The sequence below is a fragment of the Micropterus dolomieu genome, linkage group LG18 (assembly GCF_021292245.1).
Source record: "Micropterus dolomieu isolate WLL.071019.BEF.003 ecotype Adirondacks linkage group LG18, ASM2129224v1, whole genome shotgun sequence".
Classification (NCBI taxonomy): domain Eukaryota; kingdom Metazoa; phylum Chordata; class Actinopteri; order Centrarchiformes; family Centrarchidae; genus Micropterus; species Micropterus dolomieu.
In genome coordinates, this window is record NC_060167.1 from 34,190,452 (window position 1) to 34,208,521 (window position 18,070).

The following is an 18,070-nucleotide window of genomic DNA, read 5'->3' on the forward strand; positions in this document are numbered from 1 at the left end:
TGTTTGTTTGTTTAAATTCAGTGAATATTTCCTCACAGTTTGCTAGCTCTCTGTTTTGTCTAGTTTTCCTACACAGCCATGGCTCTGTAAATAGAAAACGGCAGTTACATATTGTAACTCCAGATTCTATGACTATGGGCGCAGCCCTCTAAGACTATCTCTAGTGGGTTCATCCCTAATGTGCAGCACTGCAGAGCTTTTGTCTTTGCCCACCAGCAGGATAGGCCACAACCACGGTCTCACCCCATGGCAATCGGCTCCCAAATAGCTCTTTTCTTTTGTCATTCAGGGAGCCAGTGATGCCCATAGCTTAGATGGCTCTGCTCATAGAATCTGGAGTTACAATACCTAACTATCGTTCTATTTCATATAGGCTTCATATAGGCAATGGCACTCCACATATGCCCAATGTCACAGCATAATAAAATTACACATTCTCCATGACTTAGGAAGGCTGGGGACAGAGAGGAGGAGGGCCCTGCCGCTGTGGAAGCGCATACGAAGTACTCATTGTAACAGTACCAAATGCAGACAGAGCAGAGCTAACATGAACCGTAACTCTCCCTGCGCCATCCAACAGGGGGGAGCATACCACAAGTACACAGAAGATAGTCACTCTAAAAGAACACTCAGTACAGAGTGAGTCATGGAGAAGAGGGACACATCCCGCAGGTAAAAACGGATAAAGGAGGGGGAGGACCAAGAGGCCACGGTGGATATAATCCACCCCTCAGGGCAGTGCCACAGAGGAGGAGATGCCTCTCATAGAGTGCGCTCTAATGGCCGCTGGGGTATCCCTACTGGATGACAGATAAGCCTTAACACAGCCAATGAGACAGGCGCTGTGCTGACAGGGTAAGGCCAGAGACGTATCTCTGTACTGCACAAACAGGCGCTGGGAATGGTGCCAGGCAGGCAACATAACAGGATAGGGCAGGCACATGGCAGAGGAGGTGGGACTCGGCCACCGATTCGGCTCACAAATTCCCTTTCTTCCACCTGAAATCCACCGGACTGCGAGCTCTCTTCTGAGTTACATACATGCTACTTGTCCAAGCAGACACAGTAGAACAAGAGAAAGAGATGCGTTGTACAGCGCAAGAAATCGTAATGAAAAGTACAGAAAGTCGTGAACACTTGTCATAATTCGGGAGAAATGTGACCCCTTGAGAGGACAATGAAATACGGGAGCCTCCCATGAAAATTGGGAGGGTTAGCAAGTAGGAGCTAACTGGAGCTAACATCTGTGGCTTCTTGTTTACTTCTGTACAACAGCGTACAGCTGCGTGTGATGTCGTGTTATTGTTCTGTGCTTGCGGGACACTTTCAGGCTGCGTACAGTTCACAATAAAGTCTGATATAGGCCACATTTAAGCAATAATGTGAACTGTCAAACAAAAAAATCAGATCTGGGGGGGAAAAAATCGAAATTAAGCATTAAGGCCTGCAGTCTGACTGTAGCCTAAGACATGATGGAGCCACAGAGAGGACAGCCAGATCGCTGACTCTCTTGGCAGATGTCAATGCCAAAAACAGGGTGGTTTTGGCAGAGAGAAATTTCAGCTCCATTGCTACCAGGGACTCGAAGGGGGCTTTAGACAGAGCGCGTAAAACCTAAGTCCTACTGAGGAGCAGCAGGGGGCGACACAGGTTTGTGTCTGCGCACACTCCTAAGGAAGCACTTCAGCAGCGGATGAGGGAACATCGTCTTGTCACCAAACCTTTGTGGCAGGATGAAACAATGGCAGCCTAGGATTTCACCGGGCTGAAAGCCAAACCCTTGTCCACTAGTAGCTGGAGGAACAAGGGCCCACAGGGGAGGGGGCACATTCAGGGTCCAGGCTCTGTTCCATGCACCAGTGCTAGAAAGCAGCCCAATGAGGACCGAGTGGGTGCAGCTCTAACCACCTGGATGGTGCATACCACATTCTGCGAGAGACCCCAGCCCTCTAAGCGCTGCCTCTCAGCGTGAGCATTTCCAGTTCGTTTATGTGGAGAAACATGTGGGCTGGCCACAGACTTCCCACCACCCGTGACAGACACATCCTCCCATCGTGACAGAGGTGTGTTTTTGAACACTTTTGAGTGTGAGGATTCCTCCATTAAGCCAGATGTACACTTACAGAGGGGGAAATGGAGATCGTGTACCTCCCCTGACGCACAAGGTTGACGGCAGGTGAATGAACCCCGACAAGTATTGAGGTGACCCGGCGGGAACACCATGTGATCCACTGACATCATCCTGAATAGCTGCATGACCAACAGGGCTGTTACAAATGTGTGTGGTTTGACGCGGCGGAGCAGGGCTGTTAGAGCTTTCACTCTGTCCTGTAATGACAGCCTTTTTAGTTAAGGACACCTCTGGGTGCAGACAGAGAGAATGTGCTGCTTAAGCCATGATTACGCATGAACCCACAGCAGGGCACTCCCTGGGGGGAACGTGCGTAATGTGTAGAGCGGCACACCTGATAACACTATCACACATCTCCCGGCAGATTTTCTTAATGAACAACTGAACAACTGGCATGGGATATGTGTGCATGTGTTATGTCCACACGAAGCATAATGGCCGCATTTGTGGACTTATCATGACACTGACAGCTTCCCCGTGCGAAGAGTTGTGTGTGAAAAGGGACCTCTAACTGTGAACAGAGAGATTGCACTGCTTGTTGCTGGGAGCTTGAGGCGCAAGTTAGCTGACAGGCTAACGACACACACAGTCTAGGGAATGTGTGCTTGACAGGTGTGGCTGTTCACTGAGGCAGGCATAGACTGCGTTTATTCAGAAACAGTTTGCACACAAAGAGCAACAAGGTTATTACAGACCCGATCCATAACATACCTGTTGTTGCACCCTGAGCGACGAGGGTCGGACTAGCAACAAGCAATCCGGTTGCTAGATGTTGTTAGCCGCAGCTAATGGCATGGAAACGTGGTCACACAGGGTCACCCTGGATCGGAAGAACCTGGGGCAGATCGCATGTTAGCTTCATGATGGGCTCATGGTAGCTTCATGCCAGCTTATGTTAGATTCATGTTAACTCAATTATAGATTCACCTTGCAAAATGGGAGCTGATTTCCAGGTTTTTTAAATTAAATGAATCACTTTTTATTGCCTGTGTGTAAAGGGTTTATTACCTCACATAAAAACGATCCACCCGCAGGGTTTTTCTGTCATCTCTGACTGCCATTATGCCTAATCCTTGGTGAAGACTCATTGCCCTCTGATTCTGTACCTTACACACAGCAGCAACACCGCAGCTAACAAGATGGAGTCCGCTAAAACCGAAAAACAACCTGTTTCCAGAGCAACACAGACTTTAACACAAACTCCAAGTGAGGATAAAAACCAAAAGCAAACAAGAATCAAATCGAGGTATGGTGAAAACACAGTCAACATTGGAAAGGCTTTTGAAAAAACTGATACAGAGTTGGCTTTTATTATAATGGACATGTAACTTACTGCAAAGCATGTGAAATATATTGTGATTTTGTGCTTTAGTTAGATAATGTTAGCTCCCCAGCTTATGCCTAGCAGTTGCTAAAGTTTTATGGTGCAAAATACTACAGTTGTATGGCTTTCCACATTACTATCCTGTGTACCACCTCTATTATGTCAAAGTATTTATTTTAGCCTGCAAGAAATTATGTAACAGTAAAAAGCAGATGTGGAGCGATTCGTTTATACTAGCCTATAGTGATGCAAGGCCAGGGGCAGGCAGCAACGTTAGCATGGTTCCACCGCTGTTTGCTTCTTAACGTTGAGTTTAGATTTATTATTGTCAAGCTGATAAAAATACCACTGTAATGTTACAGTGGGAGTTTACATGAGTTTCCAACATGTTGTGTGAGGCTGTCTCCCGGTGCTTCTATCTCTGCGTGTCCGATTATGCTCACTCATGAGTTCAAGCATGTGTATGAGCACACACCAGGTTGCATTCTAAAATGCGCACCACTAGTGGCCGCTGAAAACTACATATAGCCCCTTTAACAATGTTTTCATTTTCTATTTATCTATCTTATTAATATTTAGTAATACTTTGTAACACACTAAACAACTTGCTAAGATGGAGAATTTTTACAATGTGAGGCTGTTGATGCTGCTGCAGAGCAATTCAGGAAAGATGTGGCCAACATGACATGATCCAAGGACAACACACTCAGAGGCTTTAGAGAGGTCAGGTGATGGTGGGGAGGGGGCAGGTTATTGGAGGCAGGAAGGAAAGACAAAATGATGTAAAGCTACCAAGAGAAAGACAAGAAAGAGCAAGAGGGAAGGGAAAGAAGTATTTGGCGAGGATGAAGGGGGTTAGGGCGGGGTCTGTGCATAATTACATTTTCTGTTCTGAGCAGTATTGGAAATCAATAATGTAATTCATAGAAAAGCCATAGAGCTGCCTCCCATTGGCATTCATAGACATGAGCCACACTTACATCAAAGAATTAAAACGGGGAGGGGAGTAGCGGTGTCTGTCATTGAAACAAAGACTCACCTTTTGTTCCTCCTGAGCATTTAAATCTCCTCCACAATACCTTGCAAAAAGCTGGAGACTTTGAGTTTCCATTACGACATGATTGACGTTTTCAGGTTTGCTTGGCGTCCATGTGGAGACATCTCGGCCTGTCAAGTCAATTGTATTTATATCGCCCAATATCACGAATCACAAAATTTCTTCACGGGGCTTGCTTATGTAACAAGAACTCCTTTGTGCTGTGTTATGAACAAGCACCACAGGCTAGTATTCCCAGTTGAGTTGTTTTATTCTGTTTGATAGACAATAGACAAAGAGTGCGGTTACTGGACTCAGCAATGATGACACACTTACACGCGCAAGTTAAACTTGGAGAAGTATGTAACTAACAATATTTATTGCAGCATAAATGTGTGCCTGATAATAGACAAACAGTGTGGTTACTGGACTGTTCTTGAACATGACACAAGATATATAAAAACACTTGTTACCACACACAGAGCTTGGTAGTTGGTTTATTTAGCTAGCATCATTGCCTAAATGACACTCTTCTTATAATGGATATTGATGTAAATTGACAATCGCACTTTTTCTTTGTCCATATTTAGCCTCTTCCTTCACATACAATGAACATCAATATAAAGAACAAAAATGAACAATCTCTTAAAAAATAATGTGCAGTATGATGAACCTGACTCCGGCTTACATGGGTAAGTTAAACTGGGAAGAACGTGATGTGCTTCATTCCCTTAAGAACGGCCGCACTAATTTAAAGTGGTAGAACACAAATATGCACTTCAAATACACACTTCTGGTAATTGGCAAGAGGAAGCATTATTAACCATGTTACACTTAGACCTAAATTTGAATGCGAAAGACAGCTCTGAAAAGCAAGTCATGGGTGCAGAATAGAAAATAGTTACTGTGTAGGCAGTCAGGATGAAAAATGTATAGATAAATTATTAACTTGTATGAAAAATATGGCTCTGGCAGGACATAATTTCACTGTTTTCAAACAAATAGGGCCTGAGCCACATGACCTGAAGAGTGCAGACTATACAAACACAAACAAGGCAAAACACATTGTGATCCGTGTATGACCAGATTTGGATTTCCAAACCTTGAGTCCCAGCCTGAACTGAACAGAAAAAAACCCATGGTGGACTATTTCACGAAAGGAGCAAGTGGTAGCGCAGCTTTCACGTCCAGATGTAAGTATACGTTTGTTTAACATGTAGCATTTGTAACACTATATAGGAATGGCAACCAACATATCAGACGAGCCAGCTACATCAAATGTCACCTACTAAAAACGAGGGCGTGCTTAGTTCATGCTAACAGGAGCTAGCTTCATTGAGTTCTTTGTTAAGTAGCTAGTGACCTGACATCATAATGTGCTTGCCGACACAAAAAAAACTTTCTTTAAGTAGGCTGCTGCAGTACTTTGGAAACATGACGTTGCATAGTACAAATTAGCGAACAGGCATTTGTTTGGGGGTTGAGTTACAGTAGGCTACCGTGTTGTCATTGCTAATATCATGCTTTTGGAAACAGTTATATTTCTGTGGCTACTGTAAGTGTCAAAAGATAGCCTAACCTCATACCTTCTCACCTACCATTGTTTTAGGGGTGCGGAATTTGACAATAAAAATGGATTTAACTGTAGGCTACAACTCAGAATATCATGGAATCTCCCAAAGTGTTGATGCAATTTATAAAAATTGGGATTTATAAAAACCAAGATGGTCTCGTTGCCCAATATTTGAATGTAGCATAACTGTAGCAAGCACTATCAGGACGCAGTAACTTTAGCGATAAAAATGTCTTAGAGGAACGGAGAAGGTGACGAGCCTAAACAGACAAAAAATTGTGCACTGGTTTATGACGCCCGCTCTGCGACACTAGTAGTTTTGGTGGGTCCACCACCCCCTCGACAAAGAAATCCCTAGGGGAAACACTGGTAATATACTGAAATAAGAATGTAAATGTGTTTTATTGCCAAATGTTTTACAATGCATGTCACATTATAAGTCAATGGGCATTTTATTCTCCAAAAGGGGATTGTTCCTTATGATAGGTGCATTTGGCTCAACCTTAATTGATTCGTTTGTCTCTCCAAACACCTATAGATGGGCTCCTCTGGGTGTGGGATCTCACATCAGCCTCATGCTTCCAGACAGGTCATTCAGCAGCAAGTCAACAGAAGCCTCCTCCCACCTTCAACACCACTTTTGGTGATAGGAAATACATCAATCTGTTCAGAAATCTTCACCCTTGGCCACTTCCTCTTTTGCACATGGCTTAATTGTTGGTATTGTTGTTTGGTGTGATTACAATAAATACAAGTTATAGTTGATTGTTTTAATAAATATTTCTGCTGATCCTTAGTGAAAGCCCTTTTTACATTTGTGTGTTTGTACTGCACAGAAACTATGCCCAAATGTGTTTTGTTTACCATAAGGAATTGGTAAGCATACAGCCAATACTTGGATGATGATTTTTGGATTAATTTTCCTTGAGGTAGGCTTACAACACAAATACATTTTACAGTAAAAAGCTCCATGTCAAAATTATTCACACTCACTGTGTTAAACACTCACTGAATGAGGACAACATCCATCTAGGTGCCAGATGATTTTATTACACTGCAAACACATGAATGAACTGCTTTCTTGTTTGCCGCTGGGCCATATTTTGGATGTTTTGCTACAAACAAGTTACAATGTGTAAGTGAAACTAGACTTTGAGAAATGTGATGTCTGTATTTATTACACTTATATTTACACCAGTTTTTTCAGGTGTAGCCTAACCATATTTTTCAATGCTTTACATTTTTTTGTATGACTTGGTTCTGTTGAACTAAACTACCCACACTTAAAAGGGCACATTCAATTTAGAATTTAAATGTTATGAGAATCTTGGGAAACAATTAGGGTTGGGCTGATAGATGATGCCATCTTGATTGTAACCCCCCCCCCTCCGCAAAAAAAACAAAAACAAAAGGGCCTGATCACAAAAGTGCCAGGGCACCAACGTACATATATTTTGTTACATGTTTGAGGGTTGGCTCATTTGGACTAACACACCAAAGTAAATGAAGAACATCTTAAAAACTATTACATTTGGTGCTAATTGGCCACTGACAGATAACATGGAAAATGTAAGAGTGTGGAACATTGCTGCATCACTATTTCTGCACCTCATTCATTATAAACCACAGAATAGATGAAGTTTACAAAGGTGTAGTCAGGTGAGGATCAAGGCTCCTCTCCACTTTGTTCAATTAGATAGGTAATTAGCTCAAATGGCTTTTTAATTTTTTTGAAATACAATAGAAACACAAGTAGTCCTGATAACCATAATTTGAGCTTGTTTGCAAAGGGCCTTTACCCTGTGAATTATCAAATTATACCTTTGTGTGAACAGTTGTGAAGCAATACAACCAAATAAGTTACACTTTATTTATGCAAATTCTGAAAGTAAGCATTATTGGTCACTTTAGAGCCACATGGTCTTGTTAGCATGATGCTTTTAGCAGTAAAAATAAACAAGTGTTACCCACCAGGGCAGCTGGCTGATCTGAGCTTCCCATGCTGTACAGTTTTATTGTGAAAAATGAAAAACAATAAAATAAATGTAACTGGCACATTTCTGTCCACTTAGCAACGCCACAATACAGTGTTGGACAATAACGGTACATGAAATTACAATCCAGTTACATATTTTACAACACTGACAAGGGAAAATTGTTACTTCTCTCAGTGATTATGCCCATCTTCTAGCTAAAGCTATCAAACAACAGTTTTCATTTGCATCGCTAAAGTTGGATAAACTTGAGTCAACTTTGTAACATGCTAAAGGACTTGCTAAGATGAAGAGTTTTTACAGTGTGCTGATGCTGCTGCAGAGCAATTTGGGAAAGCTGTGGCCGTCATAACATGATCGAAGGACAACACACTCAGAGGCTTTAGAGAGGTCAGGTTATGGTGGGGGGAGGCAGCTTACTGAAGGCAGGAATGAAAGACAGAATGATGTAAAGCTACCAAGTGAAAGGCAAGAAAGAGCAAGAGAGAATGCAAAGAGGAAGATGTGTTTGGCAAGGATGAAGGGGGTTAGGGCGGGGTCTGTGCACAGTCTGTTCCACAGTGTAGATATTCTTTGCTGTTGACCTTTGTTCCTACTGTGAATGTTATTATGAGGCAGCTTGCGTGGTAAGGCAGCTAAGGACACAGTTGGCTGTCATCCTGCCCAGCAGGTATCCGGGCAGGGCAGCAAGAATGCTGCTGAAGCTGTGCTGCTGTTTATGCTAACCCGCCTGTCCACATGTTCTCCTCCCCTGCAGCGCTGACAGGAAGCCAAGCCGAGTCCCAAGCCCCTATCCAAGGCCTGCGCAGGACCACAGCCGTCGGGACACGACACCGGAGAGCTGCCACCGAGGAGACCTACTGGGCCTACTCAGGTGTGTGTCTGTCTACTTCCCTCTCTATGAGAAACCGACTTTTCATTGAGAAATTGTGGTTAGCCCCAGGCCCCGAAGCTAACACTGAGAACATTGAGGTCATGCCCTTGTATTTTTCTGGCTCTTTTTAAACAAAATGTTATATATATTTCTCAAAATCTTAAATTAAAGTAACAAATTGTTAAAACTACTTACTTGTATGGTGTGTTGTGAACAAAGGTTGGCATCATTTAGCCAGCAGAGTTCAACATGCGTTATCTGCATTCGCACTTCATGATATTAATTGACAGACATGTAATAAGTTACACATGTACAGGACAGTCCTGTCGTGGTCACTTCGTGGGCAAGAGGGCTGCGTCAGGGCACATTGCCGATGTCCAAAATAAATATGTTTACATGTATGAGAGAGAAGTAATTCTCCTCTGGGTCATTGTTCTGCTACAGGTTTTAGAGTGAGATGATTTCCTAATTACTTTTGCTCTCTAATGCTGTGCCTTCATGTACCAGAACCTTTGCGGACAGGAAATGTGCAGGAAATGAGGCACAGATGGACAGTTGTGTGTCCAAGAGAAATACTTCTTCTTTTTATTTTATTGCAAATAAGAATAAGATGTACAGTATTTTATTTCTTATTTTAAAGAGCATATTATGTATTGGTTTATATTTAATTTAAAGACATTAGGCTTATGTAACTTTTCAATAATTTAATATGACTTCCTTGAATCTGTCGAAAATCTAGTAATATTTTTTTTTTGGAAAGAAAGTTTTCCAGCACCTCTTTCTTCCCTTGTATTGAACCTGACATTTTTGGTTGGTATTGCTAAAATCCTGGCTACGGGACTGGTCAGCCTTCACTTGTTCAAGGAAGGTGTCTACATGCAACAGACGATTTCATAAGCCTGAAACTTTTTTGAAAAGTAACAAAAAAGTTACATATTATCTGGACAAATTATTTAAACTCAGATCAGAAATACCAGCTAGCAGCTTAAAGGGCTGTGTTCAGGGACAGATTAGATGAATAATGGGTTAAGTGCTTCATATGGAAAGCTGTAGGGAGGCTCAGAACTCTCCAGAGTGCCGTAAGCTACCAACACATCCCATGTCACATACACATTGGGTTAGGTAGCCGGTGCATGCAGCAGTGCAATTCCTATCTTAGAAATGTCTCAAGGTAGTTGTGTATTTCAGGGCATCTTATGTCAAAAGTGTGTAGGTTCAAAACCTCAGAGCAGGAAAAGAATCAACAATCCACATTCCAAAGAGGAAAACTCCAAAAATGTGCAAAAATCGAAACGCTGAATACATTTTAGTCAAGAATCATCAGTTAACACAAAAGCAATGTCAGTAATTATATAGCCTATGACAATCAAAAGAATGGAGTCACCACTGGCCCACAAACCATCATCCAATGGGAGCACAGGGACTAGAACTTGGATTATAGAACATAATAATATGTCTTCCACTGATTGATCAATCAGTTTTGTAGCAACACAAGACATAGTAGCAATGGGGTGACTGGCCTTTAGAAAATTCCTGGCTACTATGTCGTGGTTGATGTTAGCACTCTTCTTTCTCTCACTCTCTCTCAGCAACTCTTCATCTTATCTCTCCCTGGTGCTCCTACGGCCTGGAGATGCCTCCAGGCCATTTTGTCAATTTCACCAGTGCTTCGGTGGAGAAAAAAGCCACATCCACTGTCCCTTTACAGCCTTTAGTTTTTCAGAGGGTAATGTTCACCATGCAAGCAACACAAGCCCCGGGACACAAATTATCTTTTCGTTTATTTATTTCAATATTTCTACTGGTTAACCTCTGTGGTTTCCCGTCGTGCCTGTGAGAGCGCAGGAGTTTGTGGGTAAAAACAGACCTGGTGACAGTTAAACTTAGTGTTGCTGCTGCTGATACTAAGATATACAGATGCTCTCCTGCTGTCCCACTGCACGTGTTTGATCGCAGCTCTTACATAAGATGCTGATGTAATGGTGGGCAGGATCCAGGCAAGAGAGGAAAACAATAGAGAGACAGCAGGCTGACATACTGGTGGATATTTTATTTGCGAGTCAATGTAAGAGCCACAGTGAGCAGAAGTTACCAGAAAATTCAGGGTTTTTTCCCCAACGTGGGTTTTGTTGGCCAGTATTGCGTAAGATTAGCACATGACTGTACTTGAGTGGACAAAAAACATACATGTTTTATAATTATAAAGGTTTTATAACAGAATCCTCACCTTAACCTTAACTTAACAATGAAATGCAGTTATTAAGAGGTGAACGAAGGTGAGCAATAGGTTTTGCTGACATTGTCACTGATGCTTTGGTATTTTCTTTGGTTTCTAAAGTAATTTTTTCAGTGTTTTTGTCGTTTCTAAAAACTAGATTATGTAAAATTACTGTAATAGATGAAAAGTTCTACATTGCTGCAGTCTTTTCCATTAAAGACAATTCTGAGTGATATTGTCTTCTCTGACACACATACACACATCCTTTCTCCCCCTAGTTTCATGACTTTTCCAGAGTTTTTAAACTTCCATCTGTCCTAATTAGCTTGTTCTAATCGCGTCCTCCAGAGGTCTGTCCAATCAAGACTGCAGCGGGCCCCGGCTGTTCTGCCCTCTGCCTGATAAGAATGGCAGATTAAAACAAGGCACAACGCTGACAAATCAAAACATATCTTGGGACGGCCCTATACCTCCAGAATAAGAGACAAAGAGACAGAAAAATTTACAGTCACCCTGTGCCTGAGTTTCACTATCACTGCTGGGTCGCAGGGTTGTGTACCAAGATGGTATTTTGTTTTTTTAGGAAATTATTATATGACAGTTTAAGAAAAAAAAATTTATACAGCCTGTAGCAAAAAAAGACCATGTTTAAAAGGCCAATTGTTTTGTCAAAAACAATGTCAACTATGACTGAGAATTTCAGGGAGAAACATCCAACCACTGAGTTTAAAAATGATAAAACATTCAGCAGTTTAAATTAACTTACTTTGTGATTCTGGGTCAATTTTGGATAAAGCCGTCAAATATGGCTTGGTGCTTTGTTACCAGTTGCACCAATGAAGCGTTCTGAATTTGCTCTAACTCTCTGTGATGCCTTCTCCATAGCAATAGCAGCTGAGGCTCATGTGGTGTCACACAAAATTCTTGACTTGACTAAGTTGAGTAAATTAAGGAACATGTGTGTTAAAGGAATAGTTCAAACTTAGAACATTTTACGAATTACCAATTTGCTTTCTTTCAGACAGTGAGATGAGTAGATGATCAATCGGAGCTGGAGTCAGGACGTGATTAGCTATACATAAGTGTATTTCCTGAAATGCTGAGATATTCCTTTACAGGAAATTTTTGAACTGTAGTTGTACAGTTGAGAAGAAAAATACTTCCATACCCAGCAGTACTTTCTACTTTGCATTAGTCAACAACAGTCTATTGTCTGACAATGCTACATGAAAATTAAATACGCAGCAATTATAATAAGGCACTGCAGATGACCTAAATGCTTTCCATCACTGATTTTTCTTTTTTGTCTTCTAATGAAGATTTATTGGTGCACTATCTATACTATAATTTACTAATTATTGATTTGAAGTTATGTAGCAGTCAAATGGCATCGTAATCCATCCATCCATCGTCAACCACTTATTCTGCGTACAGGGTCGCGGGGGGCTGGAGCCAATCCCAGCCGACCAAAATTATAATGTTAATTTTAATTATATTAACTGGAAGGTATTATGAGTCTCAAAGTTTAACTGCTTACAATAAATTAAACTCATAGTACATTTATTGGCTAAGCCTTTTCTTATGTAATATAAACCGTGTTGGTATAAACAACTCCCCTCCCCCCACCTTATACCACTGAAACACACACACTCACACAGACGACTGGAAATTAATTTTTTCTGACCTGCACAATGTCAAGGCTTCCTATGAGTCTCCGGGCGGGAGAGGCGAGCCTAATTTGTGCGTTCTTTGTCGAGATGTTTAACGTTCGACACCAGTCACCACCACAGAGCTCTCAGGCGTTTATGCTGCAGCCTTGAAGTGGCTGTATGAAGATGGAAATTGATGATATGTTGCACAGTCATTTTATTGAAGAGGGAAAGCAATTTTATTAGCCTGACAGTAAGTGGTGTTGTCTGTCTTTTTTCACATCTGAAAATTAAAATGTCGCCATAATAGAGGATTAAATTTACAAAAAGAAACACCAAATCATAGTTTGTTCAGTACTAACATGTTTTGAGGCACATGTCGGTGTTTAAAATATATGTGAGACTTGCCTTCTTTGTCACAGTATTTTAAAAATGAATTTATGTACATATTTGAAGATTCAAAGGGTTTTACTTTTTTTCTCAACCAATGATGATTCTCTACCTAAGACACAAAAGTCTAACAGGAAGTGACGTGCTTTCCTTTTCCAAACACAACCAATGAAAATGCCACACTTATTCACCAGGGGCGAGTTCTATCTCATGTTTTCAGCTGCAACTAGTATGTAAACACAATCGTGTTACAGATTTTCACAATTGCTAAAACACTAACCAAAAGCTCTGTGGCCTAAACCCATTTGTCAAATCAGTCCCTCTTTTGGCAAAACCTTAAACAAGTTCAGGTAGTTAAGACACTTTTTGCAAATCTCATCCACTCTTCTTGCAAAACACTAAATACATTATCACTCACTAAAACACATTTTGCACTGTGATACATGCGGCAAATGTTAAACACAGCCACAACCCAGCTGTCATCTTTTACACACAGTAACTCAGAATTCTGCGCACTTTTTCCTAATGATGTGATCAAACCAAAATGTGGTCAAGTCCCTGGCCAGCATAGCGGGAATCTTATCCTTGACTAAGCTATAAGTAAGGGGAAGTCTCTCTACTGTCCATCATCCTTGGGGCCATATAACACTGAACATCTTCTGACTTTTCTGGGTGGGATTTGGGATTTTGTGTTTGAGCGTGAGCAGCAGGGTCATCAGCCGGCAGTGCATCCTGTCTATGGGACAATGTCAGCTTTCACTGTGGTGTCCTGCTAAGCAAGTGGTTCAATATCAACCAGGAACCAGTGATTCATAAATGTTTATCTTCAAATACAGCCCTTACCTCAATCCAATAAAGGAGTTTTTCTCTGCCTGGTGGTGGAATGTCTATGACTGAAATTCATGTACTAGGGAAAATCTCTTACAGCCAGTGGAATTGGCCTGTGGTGAGAGATGTGTCGAGTGTTGTTACAATAAAGCTGCATCCAGCACACCCGAGGGTTTTCCTCCTTTGCTTGGGTTGCATGAGATGTGGACAAAGTCCTCTGTCTGGACCCAGCACAAAGACAATTTGAAAGCGCTGTTTGATTTAGAGCATAGATTACATGGTTTTGAGGTGATTGTTTGATTTTGCCAGAGGAGTCAGGGGGTTTGTGAATGTAGTATAAAGATTAGCTTTTTTGTTTAAAGTTTGGAGAAAATGGATGAAGGTTTCAAAAAATGTGTCTTAGCAATAGTGAAAAACTGTGAAAATGCAGTGCGCTTGCATCACAACAAGGTGATTAAGGCACCACCGTTTCTGTAGAAAATGTTTTGCTATGTTTTGTCGGTGCTGATCTAAGCCCTGGTCACACACTCACTCCTCACATGTGCAAACAACTAATTGCTTAAAGAGGTGGTATTATGCTCATTTTCAGATTCAAAATCTTCTCAAAACCTGTACATACATGCTTAGATCTGTTCCAAACTTTACATGCTTGATAACGGTCCCGGCCCAAACGCATCTACATGCCAAAACACAGTTATACTTGTAGCGCCACCTAATGGCAACAGGAAATAAGCTTTGTCATTTGATGCAAATGCTTCACCAGTGCTACACTAATCTTCATCCACATCCCACAGTAAAACACATTTTAAATACTGTACTGCTGAAACAGTCAATACATAGCTGCATACCTGATACTGATTTCTGAAGGTTCAAATTATGGACGCCACTGTAAAGCAACACAAGTTGTCCTGGACTCTAGGTCCAGCTCCTCTCCTGGTTCATCACATGATCAATAAATGTGGCCCTGATCAATCAGAGATGGCTCTCCTTCCTTCTCCTCTTCGCCCTTGTCCTCTTCTAACTCATCCTCTTCTTTTTCCTCTTCCTCCTTATCCTCACTAGCGTGTAGTGTGTGTGTGTGTGTGTGTGTGTGTGTTGGAAGGCAAAGTTTGTTTTTTCAGCAAGACTGAATGGTTTCGAGTGGAAAGCTTCATTTTGACCTGAAATTAGGAAGTTTGGGAAATTAAGTGGGAAGTTATGGATTTGAGAAAAGGAGGCATAATTTCAAGAAATGTGTGTAAGCAATCGAGAAAAACTTTAACATTAGTAGTCCAAGTGTTGCCTTCATAAAGATGCATAAAAGGCTGTATACTTAAAGGTTCAGTATGTAAGTTTTAGTGGCATCTAGCGGTGAGGGTTGTGAATTGCAACCTGCGGCTCATGGTGCATTCCGGTGGTCCCATTTCCTGAGTTGTGAAGTCATTCTTCCAACTGAAACATGCTGGCGAGCCTCTGGAATTGGCTAACCTGAATGAACTGCCTAATTACTATATCATTTTAAATGCTGCTTTAGCTGCACAGATAAAATAAAGTGAAAGAAAATCAACTGGTCCACCTTGTGTTCGTTAACATCTTTTATACCAATAGACTATTTTGTGTGCTTAGAGTGCCTTTCTTTCCTCTTTTTGCCAGGGTAGCGACAGAGATACAATATAACCTTTTTAGACTAGTATTATCAAAGTTTAAAATTATGGCCTATTCAAAACCTTTTCCACATTACAGCCCATCCATATGCGTGGCTGTTTAGTGCACACATATAGCCTCTTGATCAGTCATCTCCATAACAGAGGGAGTGGGCACTGAAAATCTATATTGTCGCTCCGGTTTGCAGTGCCTGTTGTTTGTCTTGGTGGCCCTTGCTTTGGTAAGCCGCACAAAATCTGGGGCCTGCACAACAAAGCAAGTTCAACATGTCAACTGGCAGCAGAACGTCCAATTTTACAAACAAAGAGCAGACTATAATATTATACAAAACCAGGCTAAAAGCAACACATTTGATGCTGCCAAATGCAGGAAGACAGAAAATCAAAGACTATGTGAATGCGAAAGATCTGAGTATAATTACATCTGTGTATTCCATTAAATTAATGTACTGCTTTGATGTATTCTAATGGCATGTCTGACAATTTTAGCCGTATTCTTTCAAGTGCAGCAGCTGTGTGTCAGCGTTTTAACTATTGGTGACAACCTGCCGGTTTTCTCCCAGTAAGTTAATATACAGGCTATTATTATAGAAATATCCAACACATAATGCTGTAAATAAAAATGTGAAAAGAAAGAAGTTTTTAATAATTCTTTGTGAATTGTGACGAAATTGTAACCCTAACCCTTTAGGTAGGTCAGTGCGCATGTGTGGCGTAGCATGTGTGTGTGCAGGTGTTATGCTGAGTTGTGCTTAAACCTCGCGGGACGTTCGAATCCTTTATCACCATTAATGAACAGCACAAAGATTATTGTATCATTTTAAAAAAGTACTTGGAATAGACCTGTAAGGAACCCCAAAGTGCATGCAAGATAATTGATTGGTCAGGGGACAGCGCTTTTATAGCGGTGATCTCTTATCTCAAACATAACCTGAACAGATTAGCATAGGCCGTTGCAGGACTGAAAACCCAGGTGTCAACCTTCTCCTTCTTTGCGGTACAGTCCCCTGCTCCACCCTGGTGAAAACGTGTTTTCAGTCCAACATACGGAGCAATAGTAATGTGTGCTGAGGGTTCCTATTGTTATGAATGACCATTTTGTGGTCTACTCATTCTTAAAGGTGCACCTGTAAGTACACTTCAGCTAATGTTGGCTGACAGTAACAACAGATTAGACATATTTCATTATTATTATTTGATATTAATCATGTATTTATCTATAAGGCCATTTAAGTTGTGATTTGGAGTAGTTGGCTACACATAGTTTAATGTTCTTTCCCTCACCGTCTCCTCCTCTGTGGTGTCTTGTACCTCTTCCTTCACATCTCTCTGGATCCATTGTTCCAGAACTGAATGAACTGACTTAGGTTCTATTATCTGTCTATTGAAGGTTCTGATTGGTGTGTGATCAATTTTGACTGTTTGTGTTTCCACCTGGGTAGCTGTGTGCTAATTGAGCTCAACCAGTACTTGAGTGAACAATATTGAATGTTAGTGCTTTCTTAATGACCACATGGTGTAGGCAATGACAAATGAAGGGATTTGTGTGTAGAGTTTAGGGAAATTGGTGGGCTTTTTGAAAAATGGAGTTCTGGTTTTGGAATTTTAGTTCAAAGCCTGCTTATAGTGTTCAAGCAATGGAGAAAAATGTAAATGAATATTGTGATATATAGTTTTATTAGCATTGTATACATTTTCAGTAGATATATGTCAGTATTTCTAATATATACATTACACTACAGTTATGGGCAGAGGAGGGTTTTGTAAAACTCAATCAATTTGCCTACAATCAGTAAGTGTTTACAGTCACAGTTGTGTACAGGACAAAGGGGTACAGCCAGGATTGTAAAAAGTATAAGTAAAGTGCAATAACACAAACCCCTATGGAAGATTACTGTAAGTCCATGTTGGCTGTAAGAGCTTCTCGTGGCAGTTTGGTAGGCACTGCTTGAAGATAGTAGTTAAAAGCTTGATAGTAACTTAATTTTAAAACTTTGCTAAAGCTAAAATTTATGTAACTAATACCACATCCAGAGCAGCGTGGTAATGCAAGTCAAATCTAAGTCTGTGGTATATCTGGTTTTGAATGGGTCAATGCTTGTTGTCTTTTTTGATTTGTAATTTATGGCGAGCCAGACGCTACCTGGCTTTGATGATCAGACATCATTGTAAGGGAAGAAAATTTACCCAAAGGGTGAGAGAGAGAGAGAAGAGAGAGAGAGAGAAGTAAAACTGAAATGTAACTTTATTTAATAATCATAAAATTATGTGTAATTCTATTATTTAGCCGAAGAGTGCTACACTGTAGACTGTACATTCAGTAATTAACTTGTGACAGTGAGCTCACGAATAGGTTCAACATGCATTAGCTGTGTGTGTGGTAAACCAGCATTTCCCTATGTATAAGGGC

The 18,070-nt window shown here is 41.1% G+C and overlaps 1 protein-coding gene across 2 annotated transcripts in view; it reads left to right on the forward strand.

Annotated features, from left to right (window-relative positions):
• Window positions 1-18,070, forward strand: part of LOC123987480 (receptor-type tyrosine-protein phosphatase gamma-like) — a 323,656-nt gene that overhangs the window by 123,423 nt on the left and 182,163 nt on the right. For both annotated transcript variants that reach the window (XR_006829137.1, XM_046076427.1), the window contains exon 2: window positions 8,816-8,932. The gene's annotated coding sequence lies outside the window, so the exon portion shown is untranslated. The remainder of the gene's footprint in view (window positions 1-8,815; window positions 8,933-18,070) is intronic.